The 12063-nt window shown below is 40.8% G+C and overlaps 1 long non-coding RNA gene across 1 annotated transcript in view; it reads right to left on the bottom strand.

The window, feature by feature from the left end:
• LOC118227211 overlaps positions 1–8038 on the bottom strand; it is a 46568-nt gene extending 38530 nt beyond the window's left edge. Inside the window, exon 1 of the long non-coding RNA XR_004765208.1 lies at positions 7826–8038. This is a non-coding gene — a long non-coding RNA (uncharacterized LOC118227211). The remainder of the gene's footprint in view (positions 1–7825) is intronic.
• Between the last annotated feature and the right edge of the window lie 4025 nt (positions 8039–12063).

Here is a 12063-nt window from a genome sequence, read left to right as displayed (position 1 = left end):
AAGAACCGGAGCTCGGCCAATCAGGACAGTTTGCTCCCGTTTGAATGAATCAATTGCACCGCTGCCGCGGCGACCGGGGTCCGCGCGCTGCCGGCTGCCTGAATCAATTCATCTCTCTGGGGGCCCTGCCAGGGGGGCCTCGGTACAGCGGCGGCGTAGGAGCGCCAAACCGCTAATTAACCTGCCAGTCAAGCGCCTCCTCAGAGCGGGGCGAAGTGATGGCGCCCGCTCCTCTTTTAATTACACACGAACACGTCTTCGCGCGCAACGCGAATTAGCCGCAAACGCCTCTCTCCTGCCTCCGTGAAACGTACGGGCGAACGCAGAATAAAGTGTAAACGGATCATAAATAACCGTGGCATTTAATGATACCTACTTTTTTTGGTACAGTGCCTTTTATTTGAAATGCCATCTACACCAAAAACACAACTCAATTTCATGCACGCAAGTGTGCAGCCTCATAAAATGTATACACCCCAAGGCTGAAAACTGAGAGTAAGTTTTTTCCACCAGCAATTAAAATCTTTTCAAAAAACAAAGAGAAAAATTGCTCATATATTTTGGGCTCAGACACCGAATGATTGAAAGTAAAGCGCTGCTCGGATGGGACATAATTAGGACATTGGGGCTTTATTTTTCAAGGTACCAGCGGTAACGCAGAGTAAAATTGAGAGAGAGGGGAGCGAGGGGGCGAAAGGGTTAAAAATGCAGCACAGTTGAGCATGGGCTCCATGCGTCAACGGGGGGCTGTTTTACGGCCGAAAGTAAAACACTGACGTCTCGCTGTCGCAGGCTATTCGACGGGATGCGCCAGCTCTCCTCTTACGCGCGCTCCGCGCAGGGGAAGTGGGGGACGTGACGGACTCGTAAGTGTGACGCAAATGCCGCTGTGGCGTAAATTTTTTAGGAAGGCGTCGATCGTGCGAAAGCGGGACCCAAGAAGGAAACGTACAGGCTGACGCTCCACAACCCTCCCCGTAAGCATCTCTGCGGTACCGCTCTGTCCACGCAGGACCTAAGATGAGGCAGTTTCACTGCGTCCATGCAGCGCTGCGACAGCAAGATCTGACAAACTCACAGCGTCCATGCAGCACTGCAACAGCAAGATGTGACAGTGTCAGAGCGTCTACGCAGCGCTGTGACAGCAAGATCTAACAGTTTCACAGTGTCTATTCAGCATTGTAATAGTAAGATGAGGCAGTTTCACTGCGTCAATGCAGCGCAGCGACAGCCAGATGTGCCAAACTCGCAGCGTCCATGCAGCGCTGCGACAGTAAGATGTGAGGACGTTCGCCATTCTCCGAGTCCTCTCATACGCAATGTATATACATGATCAACATTCCTGCAACATTGAGAACCTTACATGTAATCTGGTTTCCTCTCCAAGCTTTGTACTGAGCTCTGCCTTCAGTGTCTCACTGACGATCCCCTGGTGGCTGCAGGACCTAAAGTAGGCCCCGTCCAGGTCCCTGTCCTCCCCCAGCTCAGCAGTGCCTCCCGCTAGCTTAGGCGATCCTGCGGACCTCGCCGTTCATCAGCGGGCTCTCAGCTAACTGTCTGTAATGAATTTCAAGCACACCCTTGAGGCAGAGACAGCGGACCATGAAGAGGAGCCACTCTGCGGCAGCAGAATTTTCCCTCCATTTTCCACACGGCAGGTAGTGCACTCAAGAGCTCCACATCTCCCTCTGCTGGCCACAAAAAGAAAAGCAAGCATAGAAGGCCGGAAGGTGAATGGACCAGCAGTGATCAAGATGAACCATTGTGCTTAAAGGGCCCAGAACCACTGTAACTTTTGTCATTGTTTAATAGTTTCTTCATCAAAAATGTATACATGCCACATCACTGTGAAACTAAAGAGTAACACATTAATACCTTTAAAAAAATAATACCTCTAGAAAAAACAGTTTTCTAGTATTCTTTGACCTCATTAAAAATCTTTTTGAATTATACAAAACAGGAAAGCACTTGATGTCTCTGGACTGTATATATGAACTTTAGGAGAGTCTCTGTCTATTCACCAGGTAGCAGTGTGTTTGCTGCTCACATTGCATCATTGTTTTCAACTATCCACCCTGTTTTGCATTTAACTTTTCTCACGGGAAATTATAGTTCTCTCAAAAGACAATTTACCCAGAGCTCATGCATTTCACACCTGGTTTGGTACTTGGACAGGTTTGGTTAGTGTTTTGGTGTTATTTCAATTAACTGAGCTAATGGGTAGGAAGCACTTCACTTGGCCTAAGCATTCAAATGGATGCATCAATGATATCACTGAAACATCGAATCTTGACTGCATTAAAGCATATAACACTCCTTCAGTAATTTCATAAGAAAAGAGTGCTGCAAACAGATAATGGAAGATGCTATCTAACTATGGACCATATGAAAAGACGAGCCTGCTTGTGTCAAAATGTCTAAAACGTGTATTATTCCACGGCTTTCATACATATACATTTAAGCATACAAAAACACCACCGATCAATCTGTGCAATACACAGATGCAAAACATCTACGGGAACTTCTACAGCAGAGTAGGGGTGTGGACTTTCAGAACCAGAGGACTGCTTTTGCAGGAACAAGTGCCATGAATATGCTCAGCAGTTATTACTGCAAAAGGTGGCTATTTTGATAAGCCATCTATTACAGTAATATTTCAGTTTATTTATTTTTTTTAAACACTGATTACTTGAACATTGTGGGTGTACCAAAACTTTTGACCTGTAGTGTCTATCATATTGCATAAACAAACCTTCTCACTTTAAAAACAGGTCCCATATTACTGCACCCAAATATACTGCCAGTATTCCAGTAAACCGGAATCAAAGCCTGAACTTCTGATTTATTAAAGAAGGTTTCTGAATTTTGCTACAGCCAGACATGGCAGCTCATCTTCTGATATGCTACACTATGTAAATAAAAAGCTTGTGCAGATGTTTTCAAAAGAATCAAGACTCCTTTGCCTGAATTACATTAAGTGATTGCAATAGTGGAACTGGCTTATTGTATAATGCATTTAGCCATCTAGGTTAACTAGCTTAAAAAAAGATAACAAAACAGAAAGGGAGAGTAGCAAAAGGTGAAAGAGTGTTGAGGATTGAACATTAGGGAAGAAGAGAAGAGTAAAGAGGAAGAGCAGTTTCTAAACGGCAGAGTTCCAGAAGAAGAACAAAGGCAGATGATGTGCAGGGTATCAGAGAATCTGCATGAGTGTGCAATACCTTTTCACAGTCCAGGTTGTTGCACATTTGCAAAAAAAAACTACCTGGATGATCCCCAAAACTTATGGGATAATGTTATATGGACAGATGAGTCAGAAGTGGAACTTTTGTGGAGAACACAGGTCCCATTATGTCTGGCATAAAGCAAATACAGCATTTCATAGTAAGGACATCATACCAACAGTCAAGCATGGTGGTAGTGTGATGCATGTGGATGCCTTGCTGCCTTGTGATCTAGATGAATTGCCATTATTGAAGGAACCATGAACTCTGATGTGTACCATGAGAATGTCTGCTCATCTGTCCGTGACCTGAAGCTAACATTGCTATTACAAGGAAGCAACATTGAGAGAACGTTTTGTGTTAGCTGGAATGATTTTAAATAATCTCTATTTTTACAAGAAAGATATTTACATCTACTTGACCAAGCTATTACTTCCATTGCAGCTAAACAACGGCAAACTGATGACTCTACTCACCTCCACACTCCCATATCCACCTCCACACTCTCATAGCCACTAGAGACCACGTGGCACCCTAAAAGCAACAGCTGAGCAGTGGACAGATATTCAACCAAAACTCCCATACCGCAGCAAAAAGGCAATAGATGATAAATGCATGACAGCCGACACATTTGATTTTCATAGCAACAGGTATACATACGACATTACTCATGCCCACTTAATCACACTACAGTTAAACCTACGCCACATAGTGGATTAAATGACGCACAGGCTAAGCATTGTCTACATATTAGGCTATCTTGAGTTGTTATAGCACCTCAGTAGTGACATGACCTGTTAATTATGACTAAGAGGTTGGAATCACTGATACTCCGAAAATATAAGGATCGTATTAGAAGTTACCGCGTTTCTAACAACATGGGCGAAAGTATGATAATAATAACAAAAGAGTATTTTTAAATACCAAAACTTCGCTACGTTTGAAAACAAAATTTTAGATGCGCGTTTCTCGCGTTCTGACTTTTATTTTAAATATTTTCCGAAGAGTCTGCCTTCTTACTGTCGCATAGACATAGACATGGGCCTACAAGTAAAAAGTGATCCGTAGTTCTTCAGAAACGAGAAAGACGTACCCTAACCCTAACCTTTACCAAATTCGTTCCTGCCGCAGTGTACAGATTGCTTTGGCCAGCCACTAAGAAAGACTTATTCAGTAACGCCCTGGTCTGTTAAATAAGGTTGATGTTCTTTTGCGGTTGATTTTCTCTTTAACTTAACAAGGGAGATCGCGCTCGCCGGTAGAGGGCAATAATCACACAGCTTTCATCCTCGCTTGTTAATTACAGTATTGGTTTCAGGAATCTTTCTGCAAAGTTGTGAGTTGTTATTTAAAAACCAAATACTACGTTTTCAATTAAAACTTTGCCATCGGGAGTTCACCATCACTACAGTTTTCTACAGGAAATGTACTGAAACACCAGTCTGGGTGTTCTGAAACAATCATTTGAGAGGGAGAGAACATATTCAAACATGGACATAAGGCAATTGAATGAGAAGACTTAGGCTATGTACAAAATATATTAATTAAATGTTGTAAATTCTGAGCAAGCTTTCACAAAAATAATTAAATACCACAATTCAAACGATTGTCATAACTTTAAACAAACACATGAATCTATCTATAAATCCATAACATATTACAATATTTTGCATATTTCTAAATGTTTCTGAAAAACCTGAAAATTATACTAGAAATTATATACATAATATGTATACTTATTACACAGCTTTATGTTTACAAATGCAAAAAAAAAATACATCATCCTTTTTCTTTAAGGAATTACTACAGGCTTCACATAGCACAGGTTAGGCTCCAGTCGGGGCATTCTCTCATTTCAGCATTATTCACAGCCTGTAGATTGTAGAATAAATTAAACTGAGCCCTTGGCTTATTTGGATTTTCTTAGCCCTATGCACTGTGAACTCAATTCACAGCCACCGTGTGATGAAATGTGAACTGACATTAATTTCACGGTTTGGTCCCACATGGTTTCCCCTTCTTACATGCCGGCTAACAGCTTACACCCCTTCCCTGGAACACAGAGGTCCATCCTACTTCCCTATACCAACATCATACTGGTTCAATAGAGCCTATTCAATGAGGTGACACATACCCCTAACCTCTATCAAATAGATGTTGTTTTTGCATTGGCTTGATATACCTCTTATTCATCATAATACACTGATGAAAAGTGTCTTCCTTGTGGTCTCATTTATGTATGATTCAGTAGCAGCCTTTTTATTACTGTCACTGATTCTCAGACTAAGTGACCCTCACATTAATGAAGTAGTGCACTATCGGTTCCAGGGCAAGATGGGAGGGAAAGCACGTTACCCAACATGTTAAGTAATTGTTCTGTGGACCGTTATTTTGCTATATATATAAAAATAAGAAAATGCCATTTAACACAAGATTAGAAATGATCCAATGATACCAAAATTACTGATGTTGTAGTAGTAGCAGTAGTAGCAGTTGTTGTTTGACATAGCAAAGGTGCTGCTAAAGACATTTGCTCATGTTACTGATTCACCTTTCATTAGTAATTAAAATTTTTTAAATATTTTATTTTTGTTATTACTGTATCTCATTATCATCATTATTTAAATATCATGAATTTCCTTATTCTAGGATAAATGTTTCCAGGTTTTTCTTAAATACATCTTTCTGCCAGCAGAGGGCATTACTGACTATCCATGTTGTGTACTGGCAATATTATTCAGTATTTAAAATGTATACTCAGAGCTCCTTTTAGAGGAATGCACATGTATAGTTCATTCAAATATATTTTCACATAAATCCCATTTTTTCAAGGTTTTGCATAAAAAAGTCAAATGTCCATGCCTACACACTACCTTTGTATCCATGGGTGTAAACTTTGATTCAAACGTGTAAACATTACGATTGATTTAAACATGTAAACACTTGACAACATTTTATCGATAGATGTAAAGTTTGCTTTAAACATGTAAACATTTGACAACATTTTATAATTCATTGAATGGGCACATATTCACAGATAAGCCTTAGTTATGACTTTAAGTTCTACTCATCCATTCTAAAATAATCCAGATGAAATAGGCACATGAACCAGTCTGTATTTTGTCATTTTATGTGTGTCCATTGGGTGCAATCACTTTAAACAAAGGCTAGATAAATATTACATATGAATTATGATCTTACATGTTTTTGTTCAATTGCATAATGGGAAAAAGGCCACCTTCAACAACTCTTGGTCATCATCAGAGCTGGAATTATAAACAAAAACGGCTGCCATCTGGCAACCTTCCACCCATGAATGCATGTGTCATTGGCAGACTAAAAGATTGCATGCCCCTTTCAAGAAAGACTGCTCTTTTGCCTTAGAGATTCAATGTAACATGAGGCCAAAAGAATAAAACAATCAAGTACAAATGAATTCAAATCCCCTGCCACTCTTAATGTAGCTGACTGACTTGCCTGTAGAATCCCTGGTCTTTGAATTGATTCAAAAAGAGACACTCCTAATCGCCCCTTCATGAACAGCGAATGTCACCTCATTGTTCTTACCAGCAGGTATTCATTCTAGTCTTCAGTGGGGAAGTGCCTGCTGTCAAAGCTCTGTCATCTCCACATGTTAATTCGAAGTCTGGATGTATGGACGTTTTAATGATTATTGTATTTCACCTCTTCTAATGTCTCTAAAATGAAAAATATTGTTTTTGTTTAAAAAAAGACACATTCTATTTTACATTGATATTATGTGTGTTGAAATTTATTTTAGAATGAAAATGTCGTGTTCCACCCGTGTCTCACAGAACTGGACTGCTCACGTATCCTGATGTAATGTTGCTTCTACAGTAATTATATTGTTCTAATACCTTGCTCGGATTATAATCTATTTGCATTGCTAACTTGCCTCACCTTAAGCAGTTGCTATCCCATCATCACCATTGCTGGAGGATGACTGCAGTATAAATACTTATTAAACATCCTCTGGAAGACATTTATTCAAACAGTTCAGGCATCTTACGCTATCCTAGCCTATCACATAGCAAAAGTAATTTTGTAAGTATTCAGACCCTTGATCAATTCTCATATTTTTACAGATTTTTTTTGTTGTTGCTGTTCAGTGTGATATTTTATTAAAAAACTGTGAAACTAAATAATTTCATGGGGTGACACTGGTTTTAAGTTATCATTGCCAAAAAGAAAAACTTGAAATATGTAACCGTTCCTGCTTCACACCACTAGCAAGCACCAGTTTGCCCATTTTGGTGTTATTTTTGCCTGTGCAGTCACTCCTTATGTCATTATTGTTTTATTAAGCTAATTATTAGGTACGCCTGTTTCTCACTAGTTCGCACCTGATCGTCTGAGGATTTAGAAATTAGCCTGTTTTGTTCTCAGTTGTTTCATTTGTTCATTTGCTTCACTTGTTTATCAGTGTATTTAAGTTCCTTAATTTCCCTTAGTTGTTGCTTGGTCTAATTGTCAGTTCACATACCTTACAAGTCTTAGTTTCACGGTTGTTCCTGTATTGTTCTAGTTACCCTTCTCATGCTTGTTGTTTTCCTGTGTTAAGCAGTTTATTCGATACTTACTTTTGCTTCAGGTTCTTTTCCTTTGTGTTTGGAGGTCAGTCAGGTATCCGCAGCTCTGGCCAGGCAGGGTGCAACGACGAGCCAGCACGATCAGCTGCTGCAGTCAACAGCGGAAAACCTTCAGACCCTCCCTGCCGCGGTTCATCGTCTGTCCACCGCAGCCACACCCGGGGAAGATTCATCGAGAGGCAGGTTACCTTCATCTTCCTGAGAGCCGTAGCCTCCCTCACCTGAACGATATGATGGCTGTCTGGGTAAGTGCCAAGGATTTTTAACCAAGTGCTCCCTTGCTTTCGAGCTCCAGCCATCTAGTTTTTTCTCCACCGAACACTTGAAAGTATCCTTTGTTATCTCACTGCTCTCAGGCAAACCCCTACCATGGGCGAAGGCGGTGTGGGAGAGACAGTCACTGATCTGTGACAGCATCCAATCTTCTCCTGGAGAGAGGAGTAAAAGTTTTGACCACCCCGGTAGTGGAACAGAGGCGAGGGTCACATTATGTGCTCAACTATTCTATTGAATTCTGAGAGCAGGTGGAGGCAATGGTGACTATTTCATCTGTAAAAGCTGTTTAGAGGATGCAGACGACCACTTTGGAAGAGCCGATGCAACTGGGAAGCACCACACTGTCTCATGCAGAAAGGGAGCTTCATATTAGAGAGAAATTCTGCATTTACTTCAGACAATCAGGGCACCTTCACAATCCATGCCCTGAACTGGTGGGAAAAGGGCAGACTTGTCAGGGTGTGGCCTGATCATTGTCTCCACTTCATGAACTTTGCTCCCTCCCAGGCTACAGTGGGCATCGTCCCAGTTTAACTCGCCAGCCTTTATTGACTCTGGTTGCTTCTGGAAATTTCATTGATAGACCATTAGTCCATCAGTGGCAAAAAAATACCCATGGTCAGTTTATCAGAGCCATATTTGTCACCGCACTAGATGGCAGACCCCTAGAGTCTGGGGAGATAAAACAACGTATTTGCATATTCAGTTGCGATTGTAAAACGTCCATTCTGAACATTCACCTGAACTACCCCTAGTCCTTGGTCACCCCTGGCTCAAATGCAATAATCCATACATTGACGGAGTCTCAGAAACTACGTTGGGGTGGGGGACAGAATGTCATGGTCACTGGCTGACCTTTTGTCTAGTTCCCCCAGTTCCCCATCTCCAGGATCTCAGTCGGCAGATATAGAGGAGGCTGACCACTCATTTGTGCCTCCGGAGTATGGGGACCTGTGACCAGTCTTCTGTAAACAGCTGGTCACGTCTAAAGGCAGCACAATCTATACGGGTACACTCCAACTTCCGTGCCTGAAGACTCACACCAGTCAAATCACCAGCCCTACAGGAAATTATATTGGTGAAACCAATGTGCTGTGGGAAATTAGGGGGTGTCACGATATACCAGTTTTTACAATATATATATATATTAAAATATAGTAATTGTGCAAAAATCCTGCTATGATATATTGTGAGAACATTTCCTGGGGGGGGGGGGGGGGGGGGGGGGGTTTGATTGCTTGTTTTGCTGTAAGTGCTTGCATCTGTATGGTTTTTTTAACCATATAGATGGTAAATGGACTGCATTTATATAGCACTTTCATGCCATGCAAGGTACCAATCAGCTCATTGGGAGCAATTAGGGGTAAGGTGTCTTTCTCAGGGACACTTCAACACGCCAGGGTGGGGGATCGAACCGGCAACCCTCTGACTGCCAAACAACCACTCTTACCTCCTGAGCTATGCCACCCCATGTTTTTTGTAATCCAAAATGGCCGAGTTCATATGGTAACATCAAGCTGTTTTCTTGCTCTGACACCATTTTGAACCTAATCCAATAAGTATCCACTGGCCTAACAAGTTGTCAAAAGTGGTCAAATAAAGAAAAAAAACATTTTACTCTGTCCAGTTCTTAAATACCTTGGCTATACAGAAAAATTGGCAAAAGTGAATTCCAATGTGAAAAGTAGTCATTCCATAGAAACCTTGTTGAATTTGGACAGTTTTTTTTTCCAGTTGTGGAAAACACATTGGAGATTAATTGTGTACCATAATTTTACCCTAGCTGTTGTGGATTTTGCGAAATAACCAGTAGAGAAAGTAAATTATGTAAATTTTTTTTACATTATTATTTTTTTATATATACATTATGTACATATGAATATTTCCTCACATATTTATTAGGCTTTGATATTTAAATTGTAATGGTACACGTTCCCTTCAAATACTGCTATCCTCAAAGTAACTCTCCGACAAATACAGACACTCATTTGAAATCAATAAACAAAGTTAATGATAAATGATAGCATTCTATTTTAATGATCACATTACCACCATATATATCGCGATAATACCATTATTGTGATACTTTGTGCCATGATAATCATGCCATGATAATATTAATATCATGACAGCCCTAGCCTGAATACTACTGCAAGGCATTGTACACATTTATCAAAAAATAATACAGTAACCAAGCACACTTACTTGCAACCCTTTTCAATAGAGGGGGCTCAGGCTAGAGGGGCAGCGTACTGCAGACTCAAGAGTGTGATGCTAATGATAGCAATTAATGGGGCCTGACAGAACAATCTGCTGGTTATTGTTTTCTTATGAAAGCTCGACAGCTCACGCACAGTTCTGGTGAGAGGGACAGACTGGCAAAGAGCAGGCCCCACGGGTGAGGTGCCACGCAGCTGATCCTATTGTAAAGATCAGCTCAATTAGGCCTGACTCCTTATAATCCCATGCAACTGTCAGAAGCGGCTTCGCTTTCCAGTAATATGTCAGGAACAACCCATTCGTCCCCGGCACCTGTTGTCCACAGTAGAATGGAAAACACAGCTTTTGACTAGTCTGTAACTTAGGTGGTTGTCTGTTATGTTTTAACTGAAAATAATGGCAATGTGATGCCCACTCTCTTCTTTGTCCTCGACTTTCTGGTGGGTTATCATTGTGCCATTGTGCTATCTAAAGTTTTAGTTCAGGAATGAAAGCAATGGTTTGAGCATAATAGATACTGTGCAAATGTTACATTGCAGCTAATCCAGATGTGACACAAAGGTAAGTTATCCTCATAAGTTAGACTCTTTGCACAGTGCATATAGGGCGTCATATTGAATTCTAGACCACAGAACTGCATTTCAAGTGGAATGACTAATCGCTATTCTGCAGCATACGACAGCTGCTCCAGTTGTTATACAGTTCTGTGGTCTTGAGGTTTAAACTCAAGCTAGGCACACTGAAATTGACCCCTAAGAGACTAGGACAGTGAAGTGTGAACACAAACACTAAGATCAAGCAACAACTAAGGGAGAATAAGGAACTTAAATATTCTGAGAAACAGCTGAATCAAATGAACTAATGAAACACAACTGAGAACATAATGACCTCATTACAAAGTACTTAGAAAATGAAGTGCAGAGAGAACGAGTGAGACACAGGTGTATATAATAATAAACCAAATTAAACAATGACATGCAAAACAACTGACTAGACAAGCAAAAATGGCACAACAACAGGAGAGCTGGTGACTCCTAATGATGGAAAACAGGAACTGGTACACTTCTTCAGGATGGATAATGTACAATATGACTTTTTCTTAAATAATTACTGAATATGAGCCAGGAAATATGAATTGCAAAAACACTGGGTTCTAAATCCAGTGCTGTAATATAGTTTCAATATAATGCTTATACAAGACTACATACAACATTTATATATGCTCAGATGTCCTCTATAAAATGAATGCATACTTTTCAGTAAGAAAGTGGCCATAATCATATAAGAAAATGCGTAGGACATGTTAAATACAGCATAACCTGCCATAACTAAACTACTGATAAAATATAGGAAATTCAGTTGGTCAGCATGGTACTGGGCAGCTGCCCAGCAGAGGCCTTGTGAGAGCCTCATTTAGATAAATCCCAGCAGGCCCTGGCCTGAAGGGACAGGAACGAGGGTCACACACAGTCAGACCCACCGCAGTACAGACCAGACCCCCTGCTGGTGCACAGACAGCTACAAACAGCAGTATTGAAGACCACAATAGAAATAAGTCTGTGACTTTTTTTGTGCTATCCCTGATAATTTTAGGATGCATGACTTGCCGTAACATGTATTTTAATAATTGTCAAATAAACTAAACTAAACTAAAGAAGGGCCAATAACAGTTTGAATGGGCCAAAATGAGTCTGCTGTATGAGTACACTGACTGGGGAAAATCATGGTAAGAC

Source organism: Anguilla anguilla, chromosome 5 (genome assembly GCF_013347855.1).
Source record: "Anguilla anguilla isolate fAngAng1 chromosome 5, fAngAng1.pri, whole genome shotgun sequence".
Lineage (NCBI taxonomy): Eukaryota > Metazoa > Chordata > Actinopteri > Anguilliformes > Anguillidae > Anguilla > Anguilla anguilla.
The sequence above is the reverse complement of the archived record's forward strand: the minus strand, read 5'-3'. Positions and strand labels throughout refer to the sequence as shown.